This window comes from Salmo salar, chromosome 19 (assembly GCF_965601325.2).
Source record: "Salmo salar chromosome 19, fSalSal1, whole genome shotgun sequence".
Lineage (NCBI taxonomy): Eukaryota > Metazoa > Chordata > Actinopteri > Salmoniformes > Salmonidae > Salmo > Salmo salar.
The window spans coordinates 78,970,323-78,985,770 of NC_138309.1; positions in this window are offsets into that span (position 1 = coordinate 78,970,323).

The following is a 15,448-nucleotide window of genomic DNA, read 5'->3' on the forward strand; positions in this document are numbered from 1 at the left end:
GAAGATGACTATCAACCTATAGGCCTACTGGACAAAGATGACTATCAACCTATAGGCCTACTGGAGGAGATGACTATCAACCCATAGCCTTACTGGAGGAGATGATTATCAACCTATAGGCCTACTGGAGGAAGATGACTATCAACCTATAGGTCTACTGGAGGAAGATGACTATCAACCCCTTGACCTACTGGAGGAGGTGACTATCAACCTATAGGCCTACTGGAGGAAGATGACTATCAGCCTATAGGCCTACTGGAGGAGAAGACTATCAACCTATAGGACTACTGGAGGAAGATGACTATCAACATATAGGCCTACTGGAGGAAGATGACTATCAACCTAAAGGCCTACCGGAGGAGATGACTATCAACCTATAGGCCTACTGGAGGAGATGACTATCAACCTATAGGTCTACTGGAGGAATATGACTATTAACCTATAGGCCTACTGGAGGAGATGACTATCAACCTATAGGCCTACTGGAGGAAGATGACTATCAACCTATAGGCCTACTGGAGGAAGATGACTATCAACCTATAGGCCTACTGGAGGAAGATGACTATCAACCTATAGGCCTACTGGAGGAGATGACTATCAACCTATAGCCTTACTGGAGGAGATGACTATCAACCTATAGCCTTACTGGAGGAGATGACTATCAACCTATAGGTTTCCTGGAGGAGATGACTATCAACCTATAGGCCTACCGGAAGGAAGATGACTATCAACCTATAGGCCTACTGGAGGAGATGGGTATCAACCTATAGGCCTACTGGAGGAAGATGACTATCAACCTATAGGTCAACTGGAGGAAGATGACTATCAACCTATAGGCCTACTGGAGGAGCTGACTATCAACCTATAGGCCTACTGGACGAAGATGACTATCAACCTATAGGCCTACTGGAGGAAATGACTATCAACCTATAGGACTACTGGAGGAAGACGACTATCAACCTATAGGCCTACTGGAGGAAGATTACTATCAACCTATAGGCCTACTGGAGGAAGATGACTATCAACCTATAGGTCCTACTGGAGGAGATGACTATCAACCTATAGGCTCTACTGGAGGACATGACTATCAACCTATAGTCCTACTGGAGGAAGATGACTATCAACCTATAGTCCTACTGGAGGAGATGACTATCAACCCATAGCCTTACTGGAGGAGATTACTATCAACCTATAGGCCTACTGGAGGGAGATGACTATCAACCTATAGGTCTACTGGAGGAAGATGACTATCAACCTATAGGTCCTACTGGAGGAAGATGACTATCAACCTATAGGCCTACTGGAGGAGATGACTATCAACCTATAGGCCTACTGGAGGAGATGACTATCAACACTATAGCCTCTACTGGAGGAAGATGACTATCAACCTATAGCCTCTACTGGAGGAAGATGACTATCAACCTATAGGCCTACTGGAGGAGATGACTATCAACCCATAGGCCTTACTGGAGGAGATGACTATCAACACTATAGGCCTTACTGGAGGAGATGACTATCAACCTATAGACCTACTGGAGGAGATGACTATCAACCTATAGGCCTACTGGAGGAAGATGACTATCAACCTATAGCCTTACTGGAGGAGATGACTATCAACCTATAGGCCTACTGGAGGAGATGACTATCAACCTATAGGCCTACTGGAGGAGATGACTATCAACCTATAGGCCTACTGGAGGAGATGACTATCAACCTATAGGCCTACTGGAGGAGATGACTATCAACCTATAGCCTTACTGGAGGAGATGACTATCAACCTATAGCCTTACTGGAGGAGATGACTATCAACCTATAGGTTTCCTGGAGGAGATGACTATCAACCTATAGGCCTACTGGAGGAGATGACTATCAACCTATAGTCCTACTGGAGGAGATGACTATCAACCTATAGCCTTACTGGAGGAAGATGACTATCAACCTATAGGTCCTACTGGAGGAGTTGACTATCAACCTATAGGCCTACTGGAGGAAGATGACTATCAACCTATAGGCCTACTGGAGGAGATGACTATCAACCCATAGCCTTACTGGAGGAGATGACTATCAACCTATAGGCCTACTGGAGGGAGATGACTATCAACCTATAGGTCTACTGGAGGAAGATGACTATCAACCTATAGGTCTACTGGAGGAAGATGACTATCAACCTATAGGCCTACTGGAGGAGATGACTATCAACCTATAGGTCTACTGGAGGAAATGACTATCAACACATAGACTTACTGGAGGAGATGACTATCAACCTATAGCCTTACTGGAGGAGATTACTATCAACCTATAGGTCTACTGGAGGACATGACTATCAACCTATAGGCCTACTGGAGGAGATGACTATCAACCCATAGCCTTACTGGAGGAGCTGACTATCAACCTATAGTTCTACTGGAGGAGTTGACTATCAACCCATAGCCTTACTGGAGGAGTGACTATCAACCTATAGGCCTACTGGAGGAGATGACTATCAACCTATAGACCTACTGGAGGAGATGACTATCAACCTATAGGCCTACTGGAGGAGATGACTATCAACACATAGCCTTACTGGAGGAGATGACTATCAACCTATAGCCTTACTGGAGGAGATTACTATCAACCTAAAGGTCTACTGGAGGAGATGACTATCAACCTATAGGCCTACTGGAGGAAGATGACTATCAACCTATAGGCCTACTGGAGGAGATGACTATCAACCTATAGGCCTACTGGAGGAAGATGACTATCAACCTGTAGTCCTACTGGAGGAGATGACTATCAACCTATAGGTCTACTGGAGGACATGACTATCAACCTATAGGCCTACTGGAGGAGATGACTATCAACCTATAGGTCTACTGGAGGAATATGACTATTAACCCATAGTTCTACTGGAGGAGTTGACTATCAACCCATAGCCTTACTGGAGGAGATGACTATCAACCTATAGGCCTACTGGAGGAGATGACTATCAACCTATAGACCTACTGGAGGAGATGACTATCAACCTGTAGGCCTACTGGAGGAGATGACTATCAACCTATAGGTCCTACTGGAGGAGTTGACTATCAACCTATAGGCCTACTGGAGGAGATGCCTATCAACCCATAGCCTTACTGGAGGAGATGACTATCAACCTATAGACCTACTGGAGGGAGATGACTATCAACCTATAGGTCTACTGGAGGAAGATGACTATCAACCTATAGGCCTACTGGAGGAGATGACTATCAACCTATAGCCTTACTGTAGGAGATTACTATCAACCTAAAGGTCTACTGGAGGAGTTGACTATCAACCTATAGCCCTACTGGAGGAAGATGACTATCAACCTATAGGCCTACTGGAGGAGATGACTATCAACCTATAGGCCTACTGGAGGAAGATGACTATCAACCTATAGTCCTACTGGAGGAGATGACTATCAACCTATAGGTCTACTGGAGGAGTTGACTATCAACCCATAGCCTTACTGGAGGAGATGACTATCAACCTATAGGCCTACTGGAGGAGATGACTATCAACCTATAGACCTACTGGAGGAGATGACTATCAACCTATAGTCCTACTGGAGGAGATGACTATCAACCTATAGGTCTACTGGAGGAATATGACTATTAACCTATAGGCCTACTGGAGGAGATGACTATCAACCTATAGGCCTACTGGAGGAAGATGACTATCAACCTATAGGCCTACTGGAGGAAGATGACTATCAACCTATAGGCCTACTGGAGGAAGATGACTATCAACCTATAGCCTTATTGGAGGAAGATGACTATCAACCTATAGGACTACTGGAGGAGATGACTATCAACCTATAGGCCTACTGGAGGAGATGACTATCAACCTATAGGCCTACTGGAGGAGATGACTATCAACCTATAGGCCTACTGGAGGAGATGACTATCAACCTATAGGCCTACTGGAGGAGATGACTATCAACCTATAGCCTTACTGGAGGAGATGACTATCAACCTATAGCCTTACTGGAGGAGATGACTATCAACCTATAGGTTTCCTGGAGGAGATGACTATCAACCTATAGGCCTACCGGAAGGAGGATGACTATCAACCTATAGGCCTACTGGAGGAGATGCCTATCAACCCATAGCCTTACTGGAGGAGATGACTATCAACCTATAGGCCTACTGGAGGGAGATGACTATCAACCTATAGGTCTACTGGAGGAAGATGACTATCAACCTATAGGCCTACTGGAGGAGATGACTATCAACCTATAGCCTTACTGGAGGAGATTACTATCAACCTAAAGGTCTACTGGAGGAGTTGACTATCAACCTATTGGCCTACTGGAGGAAGATGACTATCAACCTATAGGCCTACTGGAGGAGATGACTATCAACCTATAGGCCTACTGGAGGAAGATGACTATCAACCTATAGTCCTACTGGAGGAGATGACTATCAACCTATAGGTCTACTGGAGGAGTTGACTATCAACCCATAGCCTTACTGGAGGAGATGACTATCAACCTATAGGCCTACTGGAGGAGATGACTATCAACCTATAGACCTACTGGAGGAGATGACTATCAACCTATAGTCCTACTGGAGGAGATGACTATCAACCTATAGGTCTACTGGAGGAATATGACTATTAACCTATAGGCCTACTGGAGGAGATGACTATCAACCTATAGCCTTATTGGAGGAAGATGACTATCAACCTATAGGACTACTGGAGGAGATGACTATCAACCTATAGGACTACTGGAGGAGATGACTATCAACCTATAGGCCTACTGGAGGAGATGACTATCAACCTATAGGCCTACTGGAGGAGATGACTATCAACCTATAGGCCTACTGGAGGAGATGACTATCAACCTATAGCCTTACTGGAGGAGATGACTATCAACCTATAGCCTTACTGGAGGAGATGACTATCAACCTATAGGTTTCCTGGAGGAGATGACTATCAACCTATAGGCCTACCGGAAGGAGGATGACTATCAACCTATAGGCCTACTGGAGGAGATGACTATCAACCTATAGGCCTACTGGAGGAAGATGACTATCAACCTATAGGTCAACTGGAGGAAGATGACTATCAACCTATAGGCCTACTGGAGGAGCTGACTATCAACCTATAGGCCTACTGGACGAAGATGACTATCAACCTATAGGCCTACTGGAGGAAATGACTATCAACCTATAGGACTACTGGAGGAAGATGACCATCAACCTATAGGCCTACTGGAGGAAGATGACTATCAACCTATAGGCCTACTGGAGGAGATGACTATCAACCTATAGGCCTACTGGAGGAAGATGACTATCAACCTATAGGCCTACTGGAGGAGATGACTATCAACCTATAGGCCTACTGGAGGAAGATGACTATCAACCTATAGGTCTACTGGAGGAAGATGACTATCAACCTATAGGCCTACTGGAGGAGATGACTATCAACCTATAGGCCTACTGGAGGAAGATGACTATCAACCTATAGGTCTACTGGAGGAGATGACTATCAACCCATAGCCTTACTGGAGGAGATGATTATCAACCTATAGGCCTACTGGAGGAAGATGACTATCAACCTATAGGTCTACTGGAGGAAGATGACTATCAACCTATAGGACTACTGGAGGAAGATGACTATCAACCTATAGGCCTACTGGAGGAAGATGACTATCAACCTAAAGGCCTACCGGAGGAGATGACTATCAACCTATAGGCCTACTGGAGGAGATGACTATCAACCTATAGGTCTACTGGAGGAATATGACTATTAACCTATAGGCCTACTGGAGGAGATGACTATCAACCTATAGGCCTACTGGAGGAAGATGACTATCAACCTATAGGCCTACTGGAGGAAGATTACTATCAACCTATAGGCCTACTGGAGGAAGATGACTATCAACCTATAGCCTTATTGGAGGAAGATGACTATCAACCTATAGGACTACTGGAGGAGATGAATATCAACCTATAGGCCTACTGGAGGAGATGACTATCAACCTATAGGCCTACTGGAGGAGATGACTATCAACCTATAGGCCTACTGGAGGAGATGACTATCAACCTATAGCCTTACTGGAGGAGATGACTATCAACCTATAGCCTTACTGGAGGAGATGACTATCAACCTATAGGTTTCCTGGAGGAGATGACTATCAACCTATAGGCCTACCGGAAGGAAGATGACTATCAACCTATAGGCCTACTGGAGGAGATGACTATCAACCTATAGGCCTACTGGAGGAAGATGACTATCAACCTATAGGTCAACTGGAGGAAGATGACTATCAACCTATAGGCCTACTGGAGGAGCTGACTATCAACATATAGGCCTACTGGACGAAGATGACTATCAACCTATAGGCCTACTGGAGGAAATGACTATCAACCTATAGGACTACTGGAGGAAGATGACTATCAACCTATAGGCCTACTGGAGGAAGATTACTATCAACCTATAGGCCTACTGGAGGAAGATGACTATCAACCTATAGTCCTACTGGAGGAGATGACTATCAACCTATAGGTCTACTGGAGGACATGACTATCAACCTATAGTCCTACTGGAGGAAGATGACTATCAACCTATAGTCCTACTGGAGGAGATGACTATCAACCCATAGCCTTACTGGAGGAGATTACTATCAACCTATAGGCCTACTGGAGGGAGATGACTATCAACCTATAGGTCTACTGGAGGAAGATGACTATCAACCTATAGGTCTACTGGAGGAAGATGACTATCAACCTATAGGCCTACTGGAGGAGATGACTATCAACCTATAGGCCTACTGGAGGAGATGACTATCAACCCATAGCCTTACTGGAGGAGATGATTATCAACCTATAGGCCTACTGGAGGAAGATGACTATCAACCTATAGGTCTACTGGAGGAAGATGACTATCAACCCCTTGACCTACTGGAGGAGGTGACTATCAACCTATAGGCCTACTGGAGGAAGATGACTATCAGCCTATAGGCCTACTGGAGGAGAAGACTATCAACCTATAGGACTACTAGAGGAAGATGACTATCAACCTATAGGCCTACTGGAGGAAGATGACTATCAACCTAAAGGCCTACCGGAGGAGATGACTATCAACCTATAGGCCTACTGGAGGAGATGACTATCAACCTATAGGTCTACTGGAGGAATATGACTATTAACCTATAGGCCTACTGGAGGAGATGACTATCAACCTATAGGCCTACTGGAGGAAGATGACTATCAACCTATAGGCCTACTGGAGGAAGATTACTATCAACCTATAGGCCTACTGGAGGAAGATGACTATCAACCTATAGCCTTATTGGAGGAAGATGACTATCAACCTATAGGACTACTGGAGGAGATGACTATCAACCTATAGGCCTACTGGAGGAGATGACTATCAACCTATAGGCCTACTGGAGGAGATGACTATCAACCTATAGGCCTACTGGAGGAGATGACTATCAACCTATAGCCTTACTGGAGGAGATGACTATCAACCTATAGCCTTACTGGAGGAGATGACTATCAACCTATAGGTTTCCTGGAGGAGATGACTATCAACCTATAGGCCTACCGGAAGGAAGATGACTATCAACCTATAGGCCTACTGGAGGAGATGACTATCAACCTATAGGCCTACTGGAGGAAGATGACTATCAACCTATAGGTCAACTGGAGGAAGATGACTATCAACCTATAGGCCTACTGGAGGAGCTGACTATCAACCTATAGGTCTACTGGACGAAGATGACTATCAACCTATAGGCCTACTGGAGGAAATGACTATCAACCTATAGGACTACTGGAGGAAGATGACTATCAACCTATAGGCCTACTGGAGGAAGATTACTATCAACCTATAGGCCTACTGGAGGAAGATGACTATCAACCTATAGTCCTACTGGAGGAGATGACTATCAACCTATAGGTCTACTGGAGGACATGACTATCAACCTATAGTCCTACTGGAGGAAGATGACTATCAACCTATAGTCCTACTGGAGGAGATGACTATCAACCCATAGCCTTACTGGAGGAGATTACTATCAACCTATAGGCCTACTGGAGGGAGATGACTATCAACCTATAGGTCTACTGGAGGAAGATGACTATCAACCTATAGGTCTACTGGAGGAAGATGACTATCAACCTATAGGCCTACTGGAGGAGATGACTATCAACCTATAGGCCTACTGGAGGAGATGACTATCAACACATAGCCTTACTGGAGGAGATGACTATCAACCTATAGCCTTACTGGAGGAGATTACTATCAACCTATAGGTCTACTGGAGGACATGACTATCAACCTATAGGCCTACTGGAGGAGATGACTATCAACCCATAGCCTTACTGGAGGAGCTGACTATCAACCTATAGTTCTACTGGAGGAGTTGACTATCAACCCATAGCCTTACTGGAGGAGTTGACTATCAACCTATAGGCCTACTGGAGGAGATGACTATCAACCTATAGACCTATTGGAGGAGATGACTATCAACCTATAGTCCTACTGGAGGAAGATGACTATCAACCTGTAGGCCTACTGGAAGAGATGACTATCCACCCATAGCCTTACTGGAGGAGATGACTATCAACCAATAAGCCTACTTGGGGAGATTACTATCAACCAATAGGCCTACTGGAGGAGATGACTATCAACCTATAGGCCTACTGGAGGAAGATGACTATCAACCTATAGGCCTACTGGAGGAGATGACTATCAACATAAAGGCCTACTGTAAGAGATGACTATCAACCTAAAGGCCTACCGGAGGAGATGACTATCAACCTATAGGCCTACTGGAGGAGATGACTATCAACCTATAGGTCTACTGGAGGAATATGACTATTAACCTATAGGCCTACTGGAGGAGATGACTATCAACCTATAGGCCTACTGGAGGAAGATGACTATCAACCTATAGGCCTACTGGAGGAAGATGACTATCAACCTATAGGTCAACTGGAGGAAGATGACTATCAACCTATAGGCCTACTGGAGGAGCTGACTATCAACCTATAGGCCTACTGGACGAAGATGACTATCAACCTATAGGCCTACTGGAGGAAATGACTATCAACCTATAGGACTACTGGAGGAAGATGACTATCAACCTATAGGCCTACTGGAGGAAGATGACTATCAACCTATAGGCCTACTGGAGGAAGATGACTATCAACCTATAGTCCTACTGGAGGAGATGACTATCAACCTATAGGTCTACTGGAGGACATGACTATCAACCTATAGTCCTACTGGAGGAAGATGACTATCAACCTATAGTCCTACTGGAGGAGATGACTATCAACCCATAGCCTTACTGGAGGAGATTACTATCAACCTATAGGCCTACTGGAGGGAGATGACTATCAACCTATAGGTCTACTGGAGGAAGATGACTATCAACCTATAGGTCTACTGGAGGAAGATGACTATCAACCTATAGGCCTACTGGAGGAGATGACTATCAACCTATAGGCCTACTGGAGGAGATGACTATCAACACATAGCCTTACTGGAGGAGATGACTATCAACCTATAGCCTTACTGGAGGAGATTACTATCAACCTATAGGTCTACTGGAGGACATGACTATCAACCTATAGGCCTACTGGAGGAGATGACTATCAACCCATAGCCTTACTGGAGGAGCTGACTATCAACCTATAGTTCTACTGGAGGAGTTGACTATCAACCCATAGCCGTACTGGAGGAGATGACTATCAACCTATAGGCCTACTGGAGGAGATGACTATCAACCTATAGACCTATTGGAGGAGATGACTATCAACCTATAGTACTACTGGAGGAAGATGACTATCAACCTGTAGGCCTACTGGAAGAGATGACTATCCACCCATAGCCTTACTGGAGGAGATGACTATCAACCAATAAGCCTACTTGGGGAGATTACTATCAACCAATAGGCCTACTGGAGGAGATGACTATCAACCTATAGGCCTACTGGAGGAAGATGACTATCAACCTATAGGCCTACTGGAGGAGATGACTATCAACATAAAGGCCTACTGTGAGGAGATGACTATCAACCTATAGGCCTACTGGAGGAGATGACTATCAACCTATAGGTCTACTGGAGGAATATGACTATTAACCTATAGGCCTACTGGAGGAGATGACTATCAACCTATAGGCCTACTGGAGGAAGATGACTATCAACCTATAGGCCTACTGGAGGAAGATGACTATCAACCTATAGGCCTACTGGAGGAAGATGACTATCAACCTATAGCCTTATTGGAGGAAGATGACTATCAACCTATAGGTCTACTGGAGGAGATGACTATCAACCTATAGGCCTACTGGAGGAGATGACTATCAACCTATAGGCCTACTGGAGGAGATGACTATCAACCTATAGGCCTACTGGAGGAGATGACTATCAACCTATAGCCTTACTGGAGGAGATGACTATCAACCTATAGCCTTACTGGAGGAGATGACTATCAACCTATAGTTTCCTCGAGGAGATGACTATCAACCTATAGGCCTACTGGAGGAGATGACTATCAACCTATAGTCCTACTGGAGGAGATGACTATCAACCTATAGCCTTACTGGAGGAAGATGACTATCAACCTATAGGTCCTACTGGAGGAGTTGACTATCAACCTATAGGCCTACTGGAGGAAGATGACTATCAACCTATAGGCCTACTGGAGGAGATGACTATCAACCCATAGCCTTACTGGAGGAGATGACTATCAACCTATAGGTCTACTGGAGGGAGATGACTATCAACCTATAGGTCTACTGGAGGAAGATGACTATCAACCTATAGGTCTACTGGAGGAAGATGACTATCAACCTATAGGCCTACTGGAGGAGATGACTATCAACCTATAGGTCTACTGGAGGAGATGACTATCAACACATAGACTTACTGGAGGAGATGACTATCAACCTATAGCCTTACTGGAGGAGATTACTATCAACCTATAGGTCTACTGGAGGACATGACTATCAACCTATAGGCCTACTGGAGGAGATGACTATCAACCCATAGCCTTACTGGAGGAGCTGACTATCAACCTATAGTTCTACTGGAGGAGTTGACTATCAACCCATAGCCTTACTGGAGGAGATGACTATCAACCTATAGGCCTACTGGAGGAGATGACTATCAACCTATAGACCTACTGGAGGAGATGACTATCAACCTATAGGCCTACTGGAGGAGATGACTATCAACACATAGCCTTACTGGAGGAGATGACTATCAACCTATAGCCTTACTGGAGGAGATTAATATCAACCTAAAGGTCTACTGGAGGAGATGACTATCAACCTATAGGCCTACTGGAGGAAGATGACTATCAACCTATAGGCCTACTGGAGGAAGATGACTATCAACCTATAGGCCTACTGGAGGAAGATGACTATCAACCTATAGGCCTACTGGAGGAGATGACTATCAACCCATAGCCTTACTGGAGGAGCTGACTATCAACCTATAGTTCTACTGGAGGAGTTGACTATCAACCCATAGCCTTACTGGAGGAGATGACTATCAACCTATAGGCCTACTGGAGGAGATGACTATCAACCTATAGACCTACTGGAGGAGATGACTATCAACCTATAGGCCTACTGGAGGACATGACTATCAACACATAGCCTTACTGGAGGAGATGACTATCAACCTATAGCCTTACTGGAGGAGATTACTATCAACCTAAAGGTCTACTGGAGGAGATGACTATCAACCTATAGGCCTACTGGAGGAAGATGACTATCAACCTATAGGCCTACTGGAGGAGATGACTATCAACCTATAGGCCTACTGGAGGAAGATGACTATCAACCTATAGTCCTACTGGAGGAGATGACTATCAACCTATAGGTCTACTGGAGGACATGACTATCAACCTATAGGCCTACTGGAGGAGATGACTATCAACCTGTAGGTCTACTGGAGGAATATGACTATTAACCCATACTTCTACTGGAGGAGTTGACTATCAACCCATAGCCTTACTGGAGGAGATGACTATCAACCTATAGGCCTACTGGAGGAGATGACTATCAACCTATAGACCTACTGGAGGAGATGACTATCAACCTGTAGGCCTACTGGAGGAGATGACTATCAACCTATAGGTCCTACTGGAGGAGTTGACTATCAACCTATAGGCCTACTGGAGGAGATGCCTATCAACCCATAGCCTTACTGGAGGAGATGACTATCAACCTATAGGCCTACTGGAGGGAGATAACTATCAACCTATAGGTCTACTGGAGGAAGATGACTATCAACCTATAGGCCTACTAGAGGAGATGACTATCAACCTATAGGCCTACTGGAGGAGATGACTATCAACACATAGCCTTACTGGAGGAAGATGACTATCAACCTATAGGCCTACTGGAGGAGATGACTATCAACCTATAGTCCTACTGGAGGAAGATGACTATCAACCTATAGGCCTACTGGAGGAGATGACTATCAACCTATAGCCTTACTGGAGGAAGATGACTATCAACCTATAGGTCCTACTTGAGGAGTTGACTATCAACCTATAGGCCTACTGGAGGAGATGCCTATCAACCCATAGCCTTACTGGAGGAGATGACTATCAACCTATAGGCCTACTGGAGGGAGATGACTATCAACCTATAGGTCTACTGGAGGAAGATGACTATCAACCTATAGGCCTACTGGAGGAAGATGACTATCAACCTATAGGTCTACTGGAGGAAGATGACTATCAACCTATAGGCCTACTGGAGGAAGATGACTATCAACCTATAGCCTTACTGGAGGAGATTACTATCAACCTAAAGGTCTACTGGAGGAGTTGACTATCAACCTATAGGCCTACTGGAGGAAGATGACTATCAACCTATAGGCCTACTGGAGGAGATGACTATCAACCTAGAGGCCTACTGGAGGAAGATGACTATCAACCTATAGTCCTACTGGAGGAGATGACTATCAACCTATAGGTCTACTGGAGGAGTTGACTATCAACCCATAGCCTTACTGGAGGAGATGACTATCAACCTATAGGCCTACTGGAGGAGATGACTATCAACCTATAGACCTACTGGAGGAGATGACTATCAACCTATAGTCCTACTGGAGGAAGATGACTATCAACCTGTAGGCCTACTGGAGGAGATGACTATCCACCCATAGCCTTACTGGAGGAGATGACTATCAACCAATAAGCCTACTGGAGGAGATTACTATCAACCAATAGGCCTACTGGAGGAGATGACTATCAACCTATAGGCCTACTGGAGGAAGATGACTATCAACCTATAGGCCTACTGGAGGAGATGACTATCAACATAAAGGCCTACTGTAGGAGATGACTATCAACCTAAAGGCCTACCGGAGGAGATGACTATCAACCTATAGGCCTACTGGAGGAGATGACTATCAACCTATAGGTCTACTGGAGGAATATGACTATTAACCTATAGGCCTACTGGAGGAGATGACTATCAACCTATAGGCCTACTGGAGGAAGATGACTATCAACCTATAGGCCTACTGGAGGAAGATGACTATCAACCTATAGGCCTACTGGAGGAAGATGACTATCAACCTATTGCCTTATTGGAGGAAGATGACTATCAACCTATAGGACTACTGGAGGAGATGACTATCAACCTATAGGCCTACTGGAGGAGATGACTATCAACCTATAGGCCTACTGGAGGAGATGACTATCAACCTATAGGCCTACTGGAGGAGATGACTATCAACCTATAGCCTTACTGGAGGAACATTACTATCAACCTATAGGCCTACTGGAGGAGATGACTATCAACCTATAGACCTACTGGAGGAGATGACTATCAACCTATAGGCCTACTGGAGGAGATGACTATCAACACATAGCCTTACTGGATGAGATGACTATCAACCTATAGCCTTACTGGAGGAGATGACTATCAACCTAAAGGTCTACTGGAGGAGATGACTATCAACCTATAGGCCTACTGGAGGAAGATGACTATCAACCTATAGGCCTACTGGAGGAGATGACTATCAACCTATAGGCCTACTGGAGGAAGATGACTATCAACCTATAGTCCTACTGGAGGAGATGACTATCAACCTATAGGTCTACTGGAGGACATGACTATCAACCTATAGGCCTACTGGAGGAGATGACTATCAACCTATAGGTCTACTGGAGGAATATGACTATTAACCCATAGTTCTACTGGAGGAGTTGACTATCAACCCATAGCCTTACTGGAGGAGATGACTATCAACCTATAGGCCTACTGGAGGAGATGACTATCAACCTATAGACCTACTGGAGGAGATGACTATCAACCTGTAGGTCTACTGGAGGAGATGACTATCAACCTATAGGTCCTACTGGAGGAGTTGACTATCAACCTATAGGCCTACTGGAGGAGATGCCTATCAACCCATAGCCTTACTGGAGGAGATGACTATCAACCTATAGGCCTACTGGAGGGAGATGACTATCAACCTATAGGTCTACTGGAGGAAGATGACTATCAACCTATAGGCCTACTGGAGGAGATGACTATCAACCTATAGGCCTACTGGAGGAGATGACTATCAACACATAGCCTTACTGGAGGAAGATGACTATCAACCTATAGGCCTACTGGAGGAGATGACTATCAACCTATAGTCCTACTGGAGGAAGATGACTATCAACCTATAGGCCTACTGGAGGAGATGACTATCAACCTATAGCCTTACTGGAGGAAGATGACTATCAACCTATAGGTCCTACTTGAGGAGTTGACTATCAACCTATAGGCCTACTGGAGGAGATGCCTATCAACCCATAGCCTTACTGGAGGAGATGACTATCAACCTATAGGCCTACTGGAGGGAGATGACTATCAACCTATAGGTCTACTGGAGGAAGATGACTATCAACCTATAGGCCTACTGGAGGAGATGACTATCAACCTATAGCCTTACTGGAGGCGATTACTATCAACCTAAAGGTCTACTGGAGGAGTTGACTATCAACCTATAGGCCTACTGGAGGAAGATGACTATCAACCTATAGGCCTACTGGAGGAGATGACTATCAACCTATAGGCCTACTGGAGGAAGATGACTATCAACCTATAGTCCTACTGGAGGAGATGACTATCAACCTATAGGTCTACTGGAGGAGTTGACTATCAACCCATAGCCTTACTGGAGGAGATGACTATCAACCTATAGGCCTACTGGAGGAGATGACTATCAACCTATAGACCTACTGGAGGAGATGACTATCAACCTATAGTCCTACTGGAGGAAGATGACTATAAACCTGTAGGCCTACTGGAGGAGATGACTATCCACCCATAGCCTTACTGGAGGAGATGACTATCAACCAATAAGCCTACTGGAGGAGATTACTATCAACCAATAGGCCTACTGGAGGAGATGACTATCAACCTATAGGCCTACTGGAGGAAGATGACTATCAACCTATAGGCCTACTGG